The 17,360-nt window shown below is 35.0% G+C and overlaps 1 protein-coding gene across 4 annotated transcripts in view; it reads right to left on the bottom strand.

Moving 5' to 3' along the window:
- SLC16A7 (solute carrier family 16 member 7) overlaps nucleotides 1-17,360 on the bottom strand; it is an 85,960-nt gene that overhangs the window by 46,561 nt on the left and 22,039 nt on the right. Inside the window, exon 1 of one of the 4 annotated variants that reach the window (XM_069852249.1) lies at nucleotides 9,486-9,521. The exons of 2 other annotated variants lie outside the window; for them this stretch is intronic. The gene's annotated coding sequence lies outside the window, so the exon portion shown is untranslated. Of the gene's footprint in view, nucleotides 1-6,616; nucleotides 6,750-9,485; nucleotides 9,522-17,360 lie in introns of those variants that run through there. One more of the 4 variants, XM_069852231.1, reaches the window with a different exon arrangement.

Below are 17,360 nucleotides of genomic sequence, written 5' to 3'. Positions count from 1 at the left end.
AGGTGTCATGGCATTCTGCTGCATAAAATAAGTACATGTATGATGATTATTTGTCCAGTCTGGAAAATGTTGATAAAAAATCATTTGAAGTATGTACCAAAATTAATATAATTTAGGCAATGGCAATGTTTTAGCATAAATAAATACCGGAAAGGAAGAAGTTATGATTCTATTTGATTTCCATGGGAAGGAAGAGGATGTTTCATTACAAACTTACTATGTACTTTGTCCAAGTGTTAATGAGGTGACCTGCAGATATGTATACAAAACAACTTTAAAGACCAAGACGGTTTAGTCAAATTCTTATGTGTACTCCTCCACCCATTGTGAGAAATTGGACATGGGGAGATCAAAAAGGACACTTTTTCCTTATGCAGTATACAACACCCAAAGAGTACATCATACTGCTGTACCTCTCAGAGAATATACTGCTACATCTAAATCAATCTTTGACTAATTTTTAACAAACTTCCAAATTTTTCAAGCGTCTAATATAAATCATATTGTTTATACATGTATCATTGGCAACTTTTTTATTCTGCCATTTACTAAATTCTCATAGAATGTACAGAACATATGTGTGAAGCCTGTGGTTCTGCTCCGGCACAGAGTCTCTGAAAAGTTGTTTAGTGCTTGTCAATACACTCAAATACATGAAGAGATGACCATCCACTACAGGATGCAGAAAAATTACTGCCTAATTCTGAACCCATCCCACCCCATTCTATATTCTATATTCTATATTCTATATTCTATATTCTATATTCTATATTCTATATTCTTAATATTCTCCATATTTGAATCTCCCATTATAAATTTTCCATTTAAACCCAATGCTATATATTTCTCTTATATAGCATCCATTTTCCCAGCTTGGGGAACATAACCCTTCTGGAACACAAGCCTTTTGGCTAGAACTTATCAACTATCTTAGCCTGTTATGAAAGTGCTCCTTTCAAACATTAAGACAAGATGAACTACATTTTTTTAGTACAAATGGAAGATCCAATAGGCCACTGCCTGGGTTATAAACTCAAAAAGAAGACCTGAAAACTGAAGTCCTAAAGTGCACATATAATTATGATACAAACTTGCTGTTAGAGTAATTCTGTTTTAGCTAGTAAATTACTCATTTTTGACAGAGAATACAGGATGCTTACTCAAAAGCAAACTGATAAATCCACAGCGAGGTGCACTTTTTTGATATATGCCAGGCTAATAATAAAACTTCCACGTACCAAAGTGTTTTGCTATACATATCCCTTCTTTGCCAAAACCACACCAAAGTAAACAGATTCAGAAGCATTACCTTTTACACTTCTGTATCATTACAAAAAGGTTTTACACTTCAGATTGTTCTTCTGTGAACTAATATATTACAAAACTCATTATTCTCTTTATTGAGAATCTAGATCAAAATAATTCAAATCCTCAAAATTTCAGTATAATAGCTGCAATTGAAACTGCAGTATAGTTTACATAAATATGGAGCAAATGACACAAGAAATATAAAGATCTCTGTGATAGTTGCATGTTTCCAATTATCAAAAGGGCACAGTAAAAATATTCACAGAAGAAACTAGTTAAAGTATATTTACCTGGAAGCTTAATAAACCAAGAGCAAGTCATACCAAATTTAGGGCAGTGAGCCTATCAGTCTAAGCAATGATTCTGTTATCCCTTTCAGGACGGAAGTTTAATCAATTCAGAGGCAAAAAATGTAGTTGTTTTTTGCCTCATGAAAAGCAGATGTATACATACATTTGGTTGTTATCATATAATTTCTATTTAAGGTAAACTTACACATAAATCATAAAGAGTTTAGCCAAACTTTTTACACGTAAAATTGTTCATAACTTGTGAAAACATGTACAACACATTCCACGTATCTAGACATTTTGTCTTGATAATAAGACAAGGAAGCAGCTGTGGAGTTTTCTAAATCCCAAGGATTTTCATTTTTCTCGATACTGGGATTCACAGCCTAAAAGCGCTACGGTCCACCGAAAAGTACTCTTACAGTTTCCAAGACAATAATATTTCTCTATGTGTAAAAAATACACAGCTGTGGAGTTTATATATATATAGTTTTTTTAAAAGCTTTAAAGGCATCTCTTCTACTTATTTCTACAGAAGTCTGAAACTATTATCCTATCTATACAGACTATGCATATGCTGCTGACACATAGACTTAGTTTCACAGATTTCAAAGGGGCTTAGACGGATTTGAACTACAAATCCATATTTCTAATTGTCATTTAACTAGATCCTTTCTTAGTCAATAGCTACAGACGTAACAGCAACTTCCTTCTCCGATGACTGGATTTAAGTAAGCGCTTTACATGTTCTTCTCCAAACACGCTTTACAGTATTTCACTTATCTCTCAAAATATCACTGGCTGTACTTCCAGATGTTCCCGTGGGGTGTTGCACTTGTTTTAATCTGTTTGATTGAAGCACAAAATCTGTGTTCTGTTCAGCCTGCTATCATTCCCTTCTCATAATCTTTTGCATTTTGTATATTAAGAACGGAATTGGGTTTTTGTCCTTTTCCCCCCCGCCCCCCTGTAAGTTATGTAGGGTGAGACGCGTCTCTTCAGTCAACAATATGTTTATGCTAAGAGACAAAGGTTGGATAAAATGAGCTCTGCCCTAACTTGTATGGCTTTCATGTGATGAACGAGCATGGGATGTTCCTCTCTTTTCTCCCTAGTATAATTTACTGATTAAAAAAACTATGTCTGTTAAGTGCTGCATATATTTATTGCACCATTTACATGACAGAAGCAGATGTGATGGAAAAATATACCTACGTTGCATTCTTGTGTATCTTAAAAAATGTTACAATGTACGTAAGTGGTAGTACCTACTAAACAAATTTTGAATGTGCAGAATTTTTTCTTTACCCTTTGTGGGGAAGTGTGTGATTTGCCCCTGCAGAATAAAGCTAACTGTTAAAAGATGCAGCACTAATCAACCTTGAATTTTTAGGAAGCGAAAAAGGTCAGTAACAGAAGGTACCTATTCAGGTTTTCTGAGTAAATATTAGAGCGCAAGAGAATGAAGAAAATAGCAGAAAGGCAATAGAATAGAACATGAAATTCTGATTTCCAATGACAGCAAACTTCTATGTACTTTGGACATATTTGAACATGCAGCTGGTGGTTTCTAAAACATGGATTTTTATGTAACTGTCTCCCACAAATCTAAGCATGAGTGCTCTCTGAAGTAAAAAGAAAAAGCTCCCTCAAACTTTGGATTTAACAAATATTTCTGATTTGGAAAGTTGGCACAAAATATCAGTCCCACAAAAATGAAAGACTAAACCTCTCTTGAAGAGAACAGGTACCGTAATTCTTTAATGGTTCTTGGGTATAAAAGACACAGATGGAACTCTGCAGCAAGAATACTTTTTTGATTATACTTAATTTGTACTATAAGAGCAGCCAAACATAGAGATACAATATACTTTTTAATAAGATAGTTAAACCAAAATTGTGACCAGAAGCACTGTAAGAAAAGAAAACATAAACAAACACTGCTTTCATATAGAATTGTATGCCTTCTATGATGAAGATTCATTAGGAAAATACTTTACTACAGCTACTCTATAAATATTTATTTTAAAATATACATATATATATAATAAAAGTATAGTTACAGGTTAACTTGGCTGGAAAGAAAAACTTTACAAACAGTATCTTTCTGTAAAAACTAAGGAACTGAAACAGGACGGTACCTTTTGTGAATGATTATATAATGTCAAAAACTAATTAAAAAATGTGAAAATTACCTAGAAATAACAATGATGTTGACACAAACTAGACATTGAGGTTGTAGTTTTGCCTCCTTCATAATTACGTAAGGTAAAAATAACTTACAGTTACATATTTCACATACACTATATATCTACAAGTCTTTATGATGAAGTTATGCATGGCTGCATAACAGTCTGTTAACAGAGCAAAGTACTGGTTTATTTGCTCTAATATATCATACATACCTGCTGTAATGTGAAATAATGTAGTATTACTGGACCATGTGCTGCCAAATAACTACAAAATCATTGTTAATTGCCAATAAAGCTCTTGAAATAAAGTACTTATTTAAGCAAAGAAAGCAAAGATGGCTCTAGGGCATAGTTGCACTATGAGACTGACATAAAATGGCTACTATAAAATTCAGGGTGGAGCATTTATGCTTATTAATTACAAAGAAAGACATAATTTATCAATAAACCACTATACAAAATAGTATTACCTGCATTCCAAAACACTCTTCACAGAAGAATGCTACATATTAATGAATTTAAATATAATAAATGGCTGTAGATTTTTATTTCTTCTGGATAATAATGCAGTCTGATTAGCTGATTGTGAAAAAATATGCAGCCTTTCTGAAGTGTTATGTTTATTTTATAAATAGGTTGACGTACCCAGAAGAGGAGACATGAAGCAGAGAGATGTATTAAGTCTTTCACAGTATACATTATCTCTTTCACCCTGAAGCATACTTCCACTCCAGTATGAATTGATTGGTATGTGTCAAGTTGATTGACATATTTAATTCCTCCTATTTTTTAAATTCCTTGGGTTTAGTAGATTCCACTGCATTTATTCTTTCATCTTAAAGATGAATTTTTCATTGTCTATATTTATACTATGAGTGTACCACTAATATTAAGTATTTACACTTGACTGGTTTTAAGCCCTTGCCCAACATGGAAACATGATCTTCCAGTCAAGACAACAACTTAGATTCCCGGTGACCTGAACCAATTCTTTCATTCTCTCATTCTGCATCAAACTTTTCTTGTAATTTTATGCAAGACTTATCTGTCTCAGTTAACAAAGAGCTTAAGAACATGTATACATCCATATTTATTCCAAACAAAACATTTATGCTCAAGAGCTTTGCAAACTGGTTGTTAGTTACAGGTGTCCATCATGTCTGTAGCAGAAAGACAGTCACTTCAGGACAGGTTGCATGGGGCTTTGAACAACCTGGTCTAGTGGAAGGTGCCCCTGCCCATGGTGGGGGTGTTGGAACTAAGTGATATTTGAGGTCCCTTCTAACCCAAACCATTCTATGCTTCTATGATTCAGGAAAACGTGAAGTCTACATATCCACCTCCAATGCAGCCGAAGCCTAAAAAGGATGTGCCATTTTCACCTGACACAACCAACAGTCTGACACCTTACTGACTAGGTATATTCCAAAAATGCAGAATGGTCCATTTTACCTATCATTGACCTCATGTTGTTTACTTAATAGACCCCAATAGGAGTACAACATCCAGCACAATGAAGGCTGGGACATTTCTGACCGTGCTATGAAATCATGAATCAACTAGGAAGGGAAATTTAAGGTCCTTCACTGTCATACAGCAGGTATTTGAGATTTTGATAACTGAAGTTTATGCATAAGCTTATACTTATCATGAATTATGTATGAAGCTTCTATATCAAGCTTACATCTGAAGTTTATACTCGTTTTGGTATCAAACTTTATTGTAGTGAATTGAGGGATGATAAGAACTGGCCAAAGGCATGTCTCCGATGCAAATAGCAATCAAGAATATTTCCTCCAGCCATGAAAAGCTCTTTGTGTAACTGCCTATATATGATCAGTTCTGTTATCTTTATTTTGTCCATTAAGTGAATTTAGTGATGAGTGGAGCTGTTGTAGAATATACTGCCTAACAGCTGCTTCTTTCCTTTTTCAGTCTTCAGTGTGAGAGAATATGTATGCTACTCAATGGCAAGTCTTTAACTGTACTATTTTTGCCCTTTAAAACTGTCTTTTGCACAAGCCAGTGTCAAAATCTGTTTACTCTATCTGCATTTTTAAAGTGTTTACCACTGTGAGACAGCCAGATTAAAAAGCAGGAAGGTAGTGGAATCTATGTGTTTGGAGTGCTGTGATACTATGAAGTTTCTCTGGAACAATCAAGGAAGACAAAAATATTAGTCTCTGCACAAAGCTTTCCAAAATGAGAGTGGTGGTGTGGAATCTCAAATGTAAAATATTTTTTTTCTATTTTTATTTATTTATTCATTTATTTTCCCATATTCATGGAGAAGCATTAAAGGTTTATGCAAATAATCTGAACATAATGGGAAAAATGTTATTTCAGAAACATTCTTAAAAAAACAATAACAACATACAACAGACTTTTAAATGCAACTTTCATATTTGTCTAGCACACTTGCTCAATATTTATGTATGCATATATTTTGCAGGGTGAACAATAACAAATTTTTTTTTAGCTGAGAAAGAGACAAAAAAGCATTAAAGTCAACATTTCAGATAGATGAATTTTTAGTGATACGAGAAACCACAAAAGATAAAAGCTAGTGGTTCAGACACTGCAAAAATATTCTCCTTTGTGTTCAGTATAAACTTGGCAATTTCAATGCCAGTCACACTTTTATTTGAGAGAGAATAAAGGCTAGTAGCAGTGTTAATTTGTTGCTTATATGACAGCAACAGTCTCTCCACAGTTCAGCCCACATTATATACAAAGAAATGTATATTTTTTATTATTCTGAATTCATTATTATTTTCTTATTTAAAATGTCTTTTATTTCTCCAATATTCTAATATCTGTGCTCACCTCAAGGAAACTGCAGAAGGGCTCAGCTGAGATTTCAGATGAAATATATGGCATCACAGCAGAACAAGGTCACCTTTTAGCCTCATGACTAAAGGTTTCGGTTCACCCTCATTGACCCTGCCTGTACTATATTTTGAGTTAAGTCATGCAAGGAGGTGGGAAGGATTATGTAAGAAAATGTGGGCAGGCTCAGTCCCATGTATAACCATATGCATGTTACAAAAGGAGCTCTCAGCTCTCCCCTCTCTGAAGAGTTTGCTTCTCTCTGTGGTCTCTCAGTTGCTTCTTTCTTTCTGTTCTTTTCTAGTCAAGCCAGAGAAAAAAAGTCTGTGATTACACACAAATAATTAAGATATCTTTCTTTTGCACAGTATAGCACAGTCATAGGTATTTTTAAAAAATTGCTTGTGGCTTGTTATCACCCTGCAGTACATTTTCTGATAGCTGTTCTTGCCTCAGCTGACCAGCGCAGAATGCCACCATGTTTCTGGAGAAGAACCAGCATGCCAAGCAGCTTTCAACAGTGAAATCATTGAACAGATTAGGAAACAATGTAGATCTGGGCCAAACTGCTAGGTTTTACTGGACAGAATTTATCAACGCAGAATATCATGGAAATTTAACACCTTATACATTCTTCATCAAGTGGGCTGATTAAACAGTATTTTTAGGAATAAAAATAAAATAATTTTTTTTCTCTGTAAATGCTTTGATATTTTTCAGCTTGTTTCCTGGCATCTAGTGTACACACAGTTGTTTCTTTGCAATTATCAGACTCATCATTTCCTGCTAGAAATACAGATGCGTGGGTTCAATCCTCTATATCAAAATACTGCTGGCCAACACAGTAGGGTGAGCACAGCAAAGATCAGATACAATGATGAAAACTCAGCAGCAAAATTGTTTTTTATCTTTGAACAACCAGATTGTGAATCAAATTAGAGAGAAAAGACAGAGGAGTTTATAACTAGGCTCAAAGGATAGGAGTATCTGCCATAAACCTTTCTTCTTCTCTCAGTTTCAGAGGTCTTACACACAGGAGAGGGGAAAAAAGAAGGGGAAAACGCAATCGGAATTATTACTGGAAGAAAATTACGTGATTTTTTTTCACAGAACCCTTTAATATGAGTTTCCAACCATTGAATCTATACGAAATTGAGGTTGTTGGTTGTTTTTTTCCCCCAACACTTCTCCAAGACAGAAGTCATATGAAATGTTAATGTTGATGCCAATGTCATTGAAAAAAGAGAGACTGATTGAAATGGGTAAACAAACAAAATCAATATGATTCTAAACCCCTAGGAATTAATTCTCCAGACTTATGCTCTATTTGAAGCATGTCTGTCTCACCTTTGCATGCAAATAATAAAAAGGTGCTCTAGAAGAAAGAATGCTCTCCACACTTAAGCTTTAATCAAGGTCTCAGAGAGGGTGATTTTCATGAATCTCAGTTTTTGAGAAATAATCATGTAATGACAAAAAGAAGAGACTCATTTTCCGAAACTATAAAGAATTTACACTGTGCAAAGTAACATGGTACGATAGTTAGGGTGTATGACAATAGGAACCTGCTCCTGGCATACAAGCCACTGACCAAGTTTCTCATACAGAAACTAACAAAGGCTTAAAGAAGACATTTGACTGTTTACGGGTTAAATATCCAGACTTCAGACTAATGCTGCCTAGGCCTGGCATATTTCTCCCTGAGATCTTCTGGGTAGAAATACGAGCATCTGTTTTATATGATGAAGAAGCAGTGAGTCTTCAGTACTGAGCTGCAGGAGACAACTGTGCATCCACAACAGACATATCTTAAGATTTCTGGAAAATTGCCAAAAGTACGAACGTTCTGACTTAAAAAGACTTTCAAATGAGAAACAAGGATCTGCACATCAGGGTGTAAATATCTTCTATATGTACTCAACCCAGCCATAACCAAATTGCAATGAAACACATAGATGCACCTTCCCTCTGCCTACTCTGATAGTAATATTTATTATAGTATTTACACATTTCATATTATCATCTTTGTATTAACTTGCTTTCTTCATCACTTTATCATAAAAAAAAATTAATAGCATTTAAAAATAATTATTTTTGCACTCATATCTGTTTAAATTCCTGGTTTCTTTCTATGGAGAGGCAAAATAATCTTATTTAAAAATTATCTATTAATTCAGAGTTCAGCAAGTAACAATGGGGTATATTTTCCACAATCCTAGTGACAAATATTTTTAATAGATTTTTAAAAGAAAGTTTCAGCTGTACTAGCAATGAATGGAACTGAGAGCAGCCTGACTGTCAGCTGGCAGCCTAGAAAAGTAAACACACAAAGCTGTAACAGTTTACCCTGTCAAACCTTACACCTCTGAGAACTAAACAGTACTTACTTAAACCAAAGGAAAAATTCCCAATAACTTATACTAAGAGGATGAGGACTCCAAATCATTCCACTTCACTTTCCAATTTGAAAAATAATTTTCTTTTTTTCTAAGGAAGTATATAAAACTTCACCTTGATAATGCAAATGAAGAAGAGGATTTGAGTATTGCATACTCAAGATATTGATTTATAGATAGCAAATCAAATTAATCATGTCATGTGATATGCAATATTTTATGAAATGTGAGCAGTAAGGCAACTAAACCATAGCAAGAAACATTGGAAATGATGTCAAAAGGAACAAAACCAAACCAGACCAAACCAAACCAGCATTATTTTAGTTTTATTCCACACTCTGCATCTCAGAAATAATCCCACATGTTACAAAACTTTTTGCAGGACTCAAACTACACAAACTTTTACTGCTACGTGACAGGGGTAATTAATGATGCATCAGAAATGACAAGGAAGTAAATTTTATACTCACAGACTAACATGCTGAACCACCCTCAGCTGGCTGGATCCAGATAAACGAACAAAGTCATGCCACAATATGTCAAGGCTTAAGTACAATTTTCCTACTTGCATAGTAGGCCTGTGACAAATACCGCCTGAGGTTTCCATCAACAGACATGCTGTTATTATGGCAACTGCACAGGGTAATAAAAGAAACCTTGTGAAAATCACATGTGACAAAAGTTGAAATGAAAGTCATAGTAAATTGTTGGTTCCTTGAACCTAGACCTACTGCTATTCTTTCTGGTATCTCCATGACTGTTTGTTAGTCTTTACAGTCCAATAAGTCCTCAATAATATAATTTTTATGAATATTACAGGTATGCACATGATATTAGATGCTGAAACAAGTATTTTGTAAAGTAGTCTTTAGGCTAGATGATTGTATTGATATTTGATTCTTATACCATGATAGCATCTATCCATTATCTTTAATGGATCTTATCTTCAATTTCAGGGCATAGGGAAGAATTAAAGTTGGTTCTGTATCCATAAAAATGTTCGGATATTCAAAAACAGGAAAAGATGGATATGTCTTTGAGGTTTCCATGAAACAAAACTGCATTTTATCCCAATGCCAATAAGTAAGGCACTTCTAGTTATTAATATATAGGTGTGTGAATTTGATGGAAAAAAGAGAAACCAAGGTGAAATTTTTTTAAAGAAAACAACAAACCAAAAAACAACCAACAGAAAACCAGCCAACCAATCAAAAACAACAATAAAAAAAAACAACAGGAGTTTAAAATATGAAATTCAGCATAAAAAACTTAAGAGGAAATGTGCTAATATAACAACAGATATGTTTGAGACAACATTAAAATAATGCAAACCAGTTTTTATAACTCATAACGCTGTAAGATTTTTTCCTGACATATCCTCCCAGAAATATTGTCTAGGAAAATATGAGGGTCTTCTAGAAACCTAGTGCTTTAAATGTTGGATAAAACTTTATGAGTTCTCAGTAGGCAGAATCACATTTGTACTGTTCTTATTGTGCAATAAAACAACAAGAAGTGGCTAAATGTTGGTAGCTAGGCACTTCTGACGCATGGTACACACTCAGAAAACCCTCTTTCCAGTTCATTACAAAGTCAACGCATTTCAGGAATTGTAGTACTCACAATGTACAAATACTCTGCAAGCAAGTTCAGATGCTGTCCTCATAAGAAATGATAGTAGAAATACCTCTCTCTCTCATCTACCATTTTCAGATAACACATTGAGAAATCTCTGAGGCCAAGAGCAGAGTTTAAAATAACCCCCAGACTCATCAGCAATGCTTTTTTGTCTGATATGTCCCATACATGTGGCCATCAGGATACAGACGTCAAGATAACCTGTACTTTATGTGAACATTTGATGTTTCATATAAAAAGCCAACACATACATCTCTTTATAACACTAGCTTCTGTTACGGGTTCCCCACACACGGGGCTATGTGGCATCTGGAAAAACAGATTTAGTAGTATCTTTGTTGGATAAGGATGATGCTAATGTCCATTTAACTGAATGAAGAGGCAAAAAAAGGGAGGGGTGGGGGAGAGGGCAAAAAAACCTGCAAGAAAGACCGACCAAGAGAAAGAAAGATGGATAAAGTAATGCCTGAGGGAGAAGAAGATTTAATTACTCTTCATTGAGTATTAGCGGGTAAGGAAAAACAGTTTCAACTTCTGCGCTATTATGGTTAGCAGGAAAAGAGAGATTAGGAAGTTATACTTAGATAAAGAGCTATATTTCCCTAAGGAAATAAAGGTATACCTACTTTTCTATGAATTTAAGGTTAAATTACCCTTCAGACGCTTTTCTGTTAGAAGCTAAGTGCTCCTCAAGAATAGATACCAACTGTTACCACAGTCTATAGAAGTAATTCTGTGACACAGCTGATAGGACAGATGCAGTAATTAATGAAGCTGCACTTCTGTCATTGATATATATCATTGTGTCACATTTGATAACTTCTATTTGTGAAGGATTATCTTCTGTAAAGTCTCTTAAAAATTTTTTTCATGGAAAGGGTCATTGGACACTGGAACAGGCTGCCCAGGGAGGTGGTTGAGTCCCCACCCCTGGAGGTGTTTAAAAGACGGGTGGATGAGGTGCTGCTTTAGTGGTTGATAGGAATGGTTGGACTTGATGATCCTGGGGGTCTTTTCCAACCTTGAGATTCTGTGATTCTTCAAATCTTTTATTTCAACTGTACAATACCCACGCCTTACAGCATGATTTGATGACACAAAGGGCTAGCACAATTCTCCTCAGTTTATATTTATTGCTTGAATTATAGTAACTCTTATTTTGGAACTAGTTGCATTTTTCCATATTAACACATCTCAAACTGTCTCTGCTTTGTCAGTCTATTTAACCAGCACTGTACAAGAATACTTGAGCCTTTAGTCTTATGTGAAGGATGCAATGCATTCCAAGAGGCTTTTTAAGAAACTGTAATTAACTCTTTAATGTCTTCATACATTATAGAGTCTTCCTTATAAGTGAAAGGTTAATTACTAAGCAAAAAATGTTAATGTTTTTTCCAATGGTGCATTTAATACTAATTGATACAAATTAGTTTCCTAATAATATGTGAAAAGTGTCCATTACTAAAGCAAAAATTCCTACTCTATTGAGTTACACTCTTGTTCACCTCTTTTCTTATTCCCAAGTTCAAAATTACTTACTTGGAATTTAAAATTGAGGAGATATCAGTAATTTTATGTATCACAGTGATACTAAAACTTAATTCATACTCTCTGAAAAGTCTTACAAAAGATAAATAAAGCAAAAATTAATTCAAGCCAGTTAAGGCACAGAAAAAAAGAGCCGAAAGCACTTAAAGGGTTGTTTCATTTTATCAGTGTTTTAGTATAGTCATGATCTACTTTTGACTAGTTATTTAAAGTGTCTGTAATGCCAGACTTGGTTAAAACACTTTCTAAAGATTCCTGACATGTCATTAGGTGGGATTGCTTCTGTCTTTCCCCTTTTTCTTTACTTCACTATTCAATATACTTATTGTAACTGCCTGTTTTGTGGGAATGAAGGTGCATAAAATGGAAAATAGCTTCCTCCTCACACTACACTTAGACTTCTGATTTGCAGGAGACGTAGCTTTGCCCTCATTAAAGCAGCTCTTTTCAAATGTTAACTCCTACTCTTAACATTAAGTGGTTGTTATAATTTACGTGAGGAGCTCTCACAGCTTAAAGATTTCTCCATTTGAGGAGCTAAGCTATGAAAACCGTGCCCCAAAGAGCTTCTTCTCTTGCTTGTAGCACCATCTCGATTGTCCCAACCCACAAAACACCAAAGGAAGGGAATTTTGGCTCCCCACCATGGACTCTTCTCCATGTAGTATAGTCATGTACATCATAGTATCTTCATACCAGATACCTCCTCGGATCTTTTGCCTTTATAAATCACGTTTCAAGGTCTCATCTACCTCCATGCCTGTCTTCATTCCTTTTACACAAAGGAGAAAAACAAAGGGACTTGAAAAGACTTTCTTTCCCATGGATCAGCTGTTTTAGTTTTGCTTTTCTACCTCCTCCTCTCACCTAGCTTTTCTACCTCACTGCTGCAGACTGGTTGAGTTGCACGCGACATCAGGCTATAAAGTGAAGTTATAATGACCTCAGGCTGAAGTTACATCAACCTTCCATTTACAATGTAGATTAAGTTTTGCTTCTCCTGGTGCTCTAATTCAGATGCCTTCAGGCGAAGGCCAGAGTGTGTATAAGTTACCTCCTAACTTCTGGAAGCGCTGGCTGCTGCATGCCGCCTGCCAGGGGCTTCCTTTCCATCAGCAACCTGGGTAACCAGGCTCTACCAGCATGTCTCCCTGTCTGCATTGCCAAGGAAGTGCAGGCTGCAAAACAAACAAAAAGACCAAGCCAAAAATGTTCACACTGTGTTATCTAATGAGTGTTGTTGGTTTTTTTGGGTTTTTTTGGCAAAATCTATTTCTCTCATACTCTTCTTTCACAAATACCTGAGTCTTACTGTCAACCATGGCAAGTGCTTCAGCTTTAATGAATCTGATGGCAATAGGAGAGAATGGAAAAATGAAGCAATGTTTCAAATAGCCATCACAGATAGTTGCCCAAAATAAAGCAGAATACATAATAAGGCTCTTACTAGTCAGTCTAAAGATGATCTAATGACATCAATCACACACTCTTGCTGCTCTGTGTCTGTGACACTGTGAAAACTGAATATTGTAGAGAAAGATAGTACATAACAACTATTTGGTATTTCTCACAATAAAAGATACTCAAAGAAATGTTCAGATAGATTCTTTAATGATGCATGGTTTTAAAGAAAATCCACAAAGAGTGAATTGTTTTCTACTCTACTTTCCTAAATAAACTTTGAACCTTGCCTTGAACCGGGAGGAAGAAAATCCAAACAAAAACCTGCCACCTCTTCAAAATCCTAGTCCTCAAACAATCCTAACAGCTGTGTCATCATCCCTTCTCTCAGAACAGATGTTAAAAAGGTGTCTTTTTGGTTTTTTATCTTTCTCCCACAGGTCTAGATTTCAGAAGACACTATGTGGACTGTCACATTTTTCAGTCACTGTCAAAGTATTTCCTGAAGATGTTGTGAATTTAATAATTCTGAAGAAGAGTAATTATTTTTCCCAAATGTGGGAGTTAATCCTTAGAGACAGTGATGAGAGTTCTCTTGACACAAAACAATGGTAAATTTAATGAAATATAAAATGGGTTGTTAATTACTAAGCATTACAAACCAGTAGCTACCAGAAAAGAACTCATGTCTTCCAACAATATTCCATTCAACAAACCTCAACTGCATGCCAAGTATTTTTTCTGAATGGGAGCTACAAAGCCCAACACACCCTGGGACTGAATTCTAGACAGGCAAATGACTGCTAAAATGTGTGCCTTCCCCTTTTGATTCATATTTGCAGTTCAGCTTCATGGTGGCTCAAGAGCGTAACTACTGCTACTAGGCTGGTCTCATTAAAAGGAGGCGGATGTACAGGACAGCTGGCCAGCAACAGATGGGGATATGCTGTTCCATCTCACAGGCTGGTGGAGCTCCTGTTGCAGCACATGCTGTCCAGAAGGAATTCTAACTCTAATGCAGCGCCAGTCTTCCAAAGGAGGTCTGGCTTTAAGCCACAGTCAAGCCCCAGAATTCAAATAACTTCTTAAATTGTCTCTCTACTCCCTAAATAGTCCAGTCATTTATAGTTGAGATCAGTTGTTTCCATGGAAAATTAATTAGACAAATCTTTAATTTTTTTTTTTTGTTAAAGATAAGGCGAAAGCATTCTGTAACCTTCTCTGGTTTTGTGAACAGAACTTTATATACCTACTAACAGCTTAAGATATCCTGTCCTTGAAGGGAAAATTCTTTGCTTTTCTAATCACATGATAAATGCAAAAAGGTCACCATCAATTCCAGTCACCACAAGGGTGATTGCTTTCACGTATTCTGCTTTACACTAACATTGGCCTTGACCACCAACTTACTTCTAAAATAGTAAAGCTGCATTAAGATTAGACTGTTGTTATTGAAATTTACAATGAACTGAATTTATCTTTAATACATTCTCTTAACTTTTCATAGACACCTAGAATTTAATTTTGTTCCTCTGATATTTCAAATTAAATATTACTTGAAAACCCAGAAGTAAAACTAATTTGAAAACTTATAGAAGCAGAAATAAAGATACCAGTTCATTCTGACCTTCTGAGTGGAAAGAAATGAATAAATTAAACATTTGTGCCATTTCTCATTATAAAGGTGACTGGATGCAATTATAGGGAGCTTGTCTCACTATGCAAACTCGCCCTGACCCAAGTAGTCTTTACGTCTCAATAAAAAGAAATATGATCTCGTCTTATCTCCTTAAAACAGAGATATTGTCTATTATGGATGAAGTTATCTATACCACATCATATACAGAATATTAGAGGACAGTATTCATTAGTACTGCTAGACTCACATCAGGATTTAAGTTACAAGCACTAATACAAATTAATGGAAAAGCTGGACAAATAACTGAATATAATAAAGGTAACAAGCAGGTCAAAGGGGATCACAAAATAAGATGTGGCTGAGAAATCCTGTTAATTTGCATTATCATCTGTGTCACTGTGTACAGAAGTGTTACACCTTCACAGGGCATGACAAGACACTTTGCACTCATACTTGGCAGATTATTAGAAATTTTATGAAAAAGACCTGTGCAATCCCATACAGAGCCAAAAGTATTCAGTAGGAACATTTTTTTTCTTGATGCATTTTTTCTGGTTTAAAATGGCTTTCAAATCAAAGAGATCTATAATAATGGTGGCGTATAAACACAATTCTATAGTAAATCCTTTTACAACACACAACTTACGAATAAGAAAACTAGATATGGTTTAACATTCCTTAAATGTCATTTTTTTTATAAAGTATTTCTTTTTTCTCTTTATCTGAAGGATCAGTTTAAATAAATACAGATACAGCCTGACCCTTTTGAAATGCCTACTGACTTCAAAGAAAATCTGCCTAAGAACAGAAATACATGTTTTGCAGCTTCCTCCTCAATATCAACAATTACTTCAATATTCAAACTAAAGGAGCAATTCCTGTGAATGCTCATACACAGCATTTTAGTATTTGTGCATATTTTTACTAGACCCTACAGCAGTTTGTTTCACTCTGAGGAGCATCTTAAAGGGAGCCTTGATGAAAAAAACCCACAACTTTGCATAATATACTCTATAAAAAACCCTCAGAGTATTTATAATAAAATTAATATTCAGACTGAGTGTTTACAGATGTGAGCCTTTAAACAAAGGCAGTGAGCTTGAACTGAGTTTACCTTACTGTCTTAGCTACTAATTCACCCTCACCACAAACCAGAACATAAATTAGATACAGTTCTACACAAAAAATAATTGAACTTGCTGAATAAAATATTGGCATTTTTGTGTCTTCTCTTTCTCTGCAAAATCACAGCCTACCCTTTTCTTTTTCTAGGGTCTTTCTGTTCTTAAATGTGAGTTGTATCATCAGATTATCAACGATCGGAATTTTTTAACTTATTAAAATTATTAAGGTAATATTCTAACGTATTGTTGTTTCTCTAGATTTTTCATACATTCAGACATTACTGTTCTATACACAGCATGTGCTATATAATATCCATGTAAATCACAATCTTTGTGTCAAAATGTAACGCATAAGGACAAATACAGTTTACCATTTTCATAATTTATATGATTGGCATATATACGGTATATAGCTTTTGTATCAGCACACATCACACATACTGACATCTTTGTGATTACAGAAATGGATGAATTACAGTTTGCTGTTGCTAAACATATGCTATTAATTTGCTACAGTATAATGGAAAAATAGTATTTTAAATGGTGATCTGATGATGAAGATAGTTGAGTCTTTTTTCTGTTTTCAGAATCTCCAGGACCTAACATCACATATGGCAATTTTATTTGAGGCTGATGACCAATTCCATTTGTCATTTACAAGAAATTTATTCCATCAGTTTTGTGATGGTTTGAATGACCAGATGGCTTTTTTCTCTGCTCTAAAGACTTACCACCTGAACGTGTAGGAGTTAGATCTGGGAGAAACACTGCCAGCTGAACTGAGATGCTGAATATATGTTGAGTGCTTTACCAATAAAGAAACACTTGTCTCGCTTCAATCTCTATCTTTATCTGAAAATATTCTGTATCTCAAATTAGCTGTTGTAGACAAGCTATGTCTACAGAAGTGGAAAAAAAAAAAAAGAGTAAGTGTGTCCCCCCACACCTCTTCTGTCAACACATATGCACTGCCCAGGGATTTTTTTTAAAGGCAT

This window comes from Phaenicophaeus curvirostris, chromosome 1, assembly GCF_032191515.1.
Source record: "Phaenicophaeus curvirostris isolate KB17595 chromosome 1, BPBGC_Pcur_1.0, whole genome shotgun sequence".
Taxonomy (NCBI): domain Eukaryota; kingdom Metazoa; phylum Chordata; class Aves; order Cuculiformes; family Cuculidae; genus Phaenicophaeus; species Phaenicophaeus curvirostris.
Note: the sequence above shows the minus strand (reverse complement) of the source record. Positions and strands in the feature narration are given on the sequence as shown.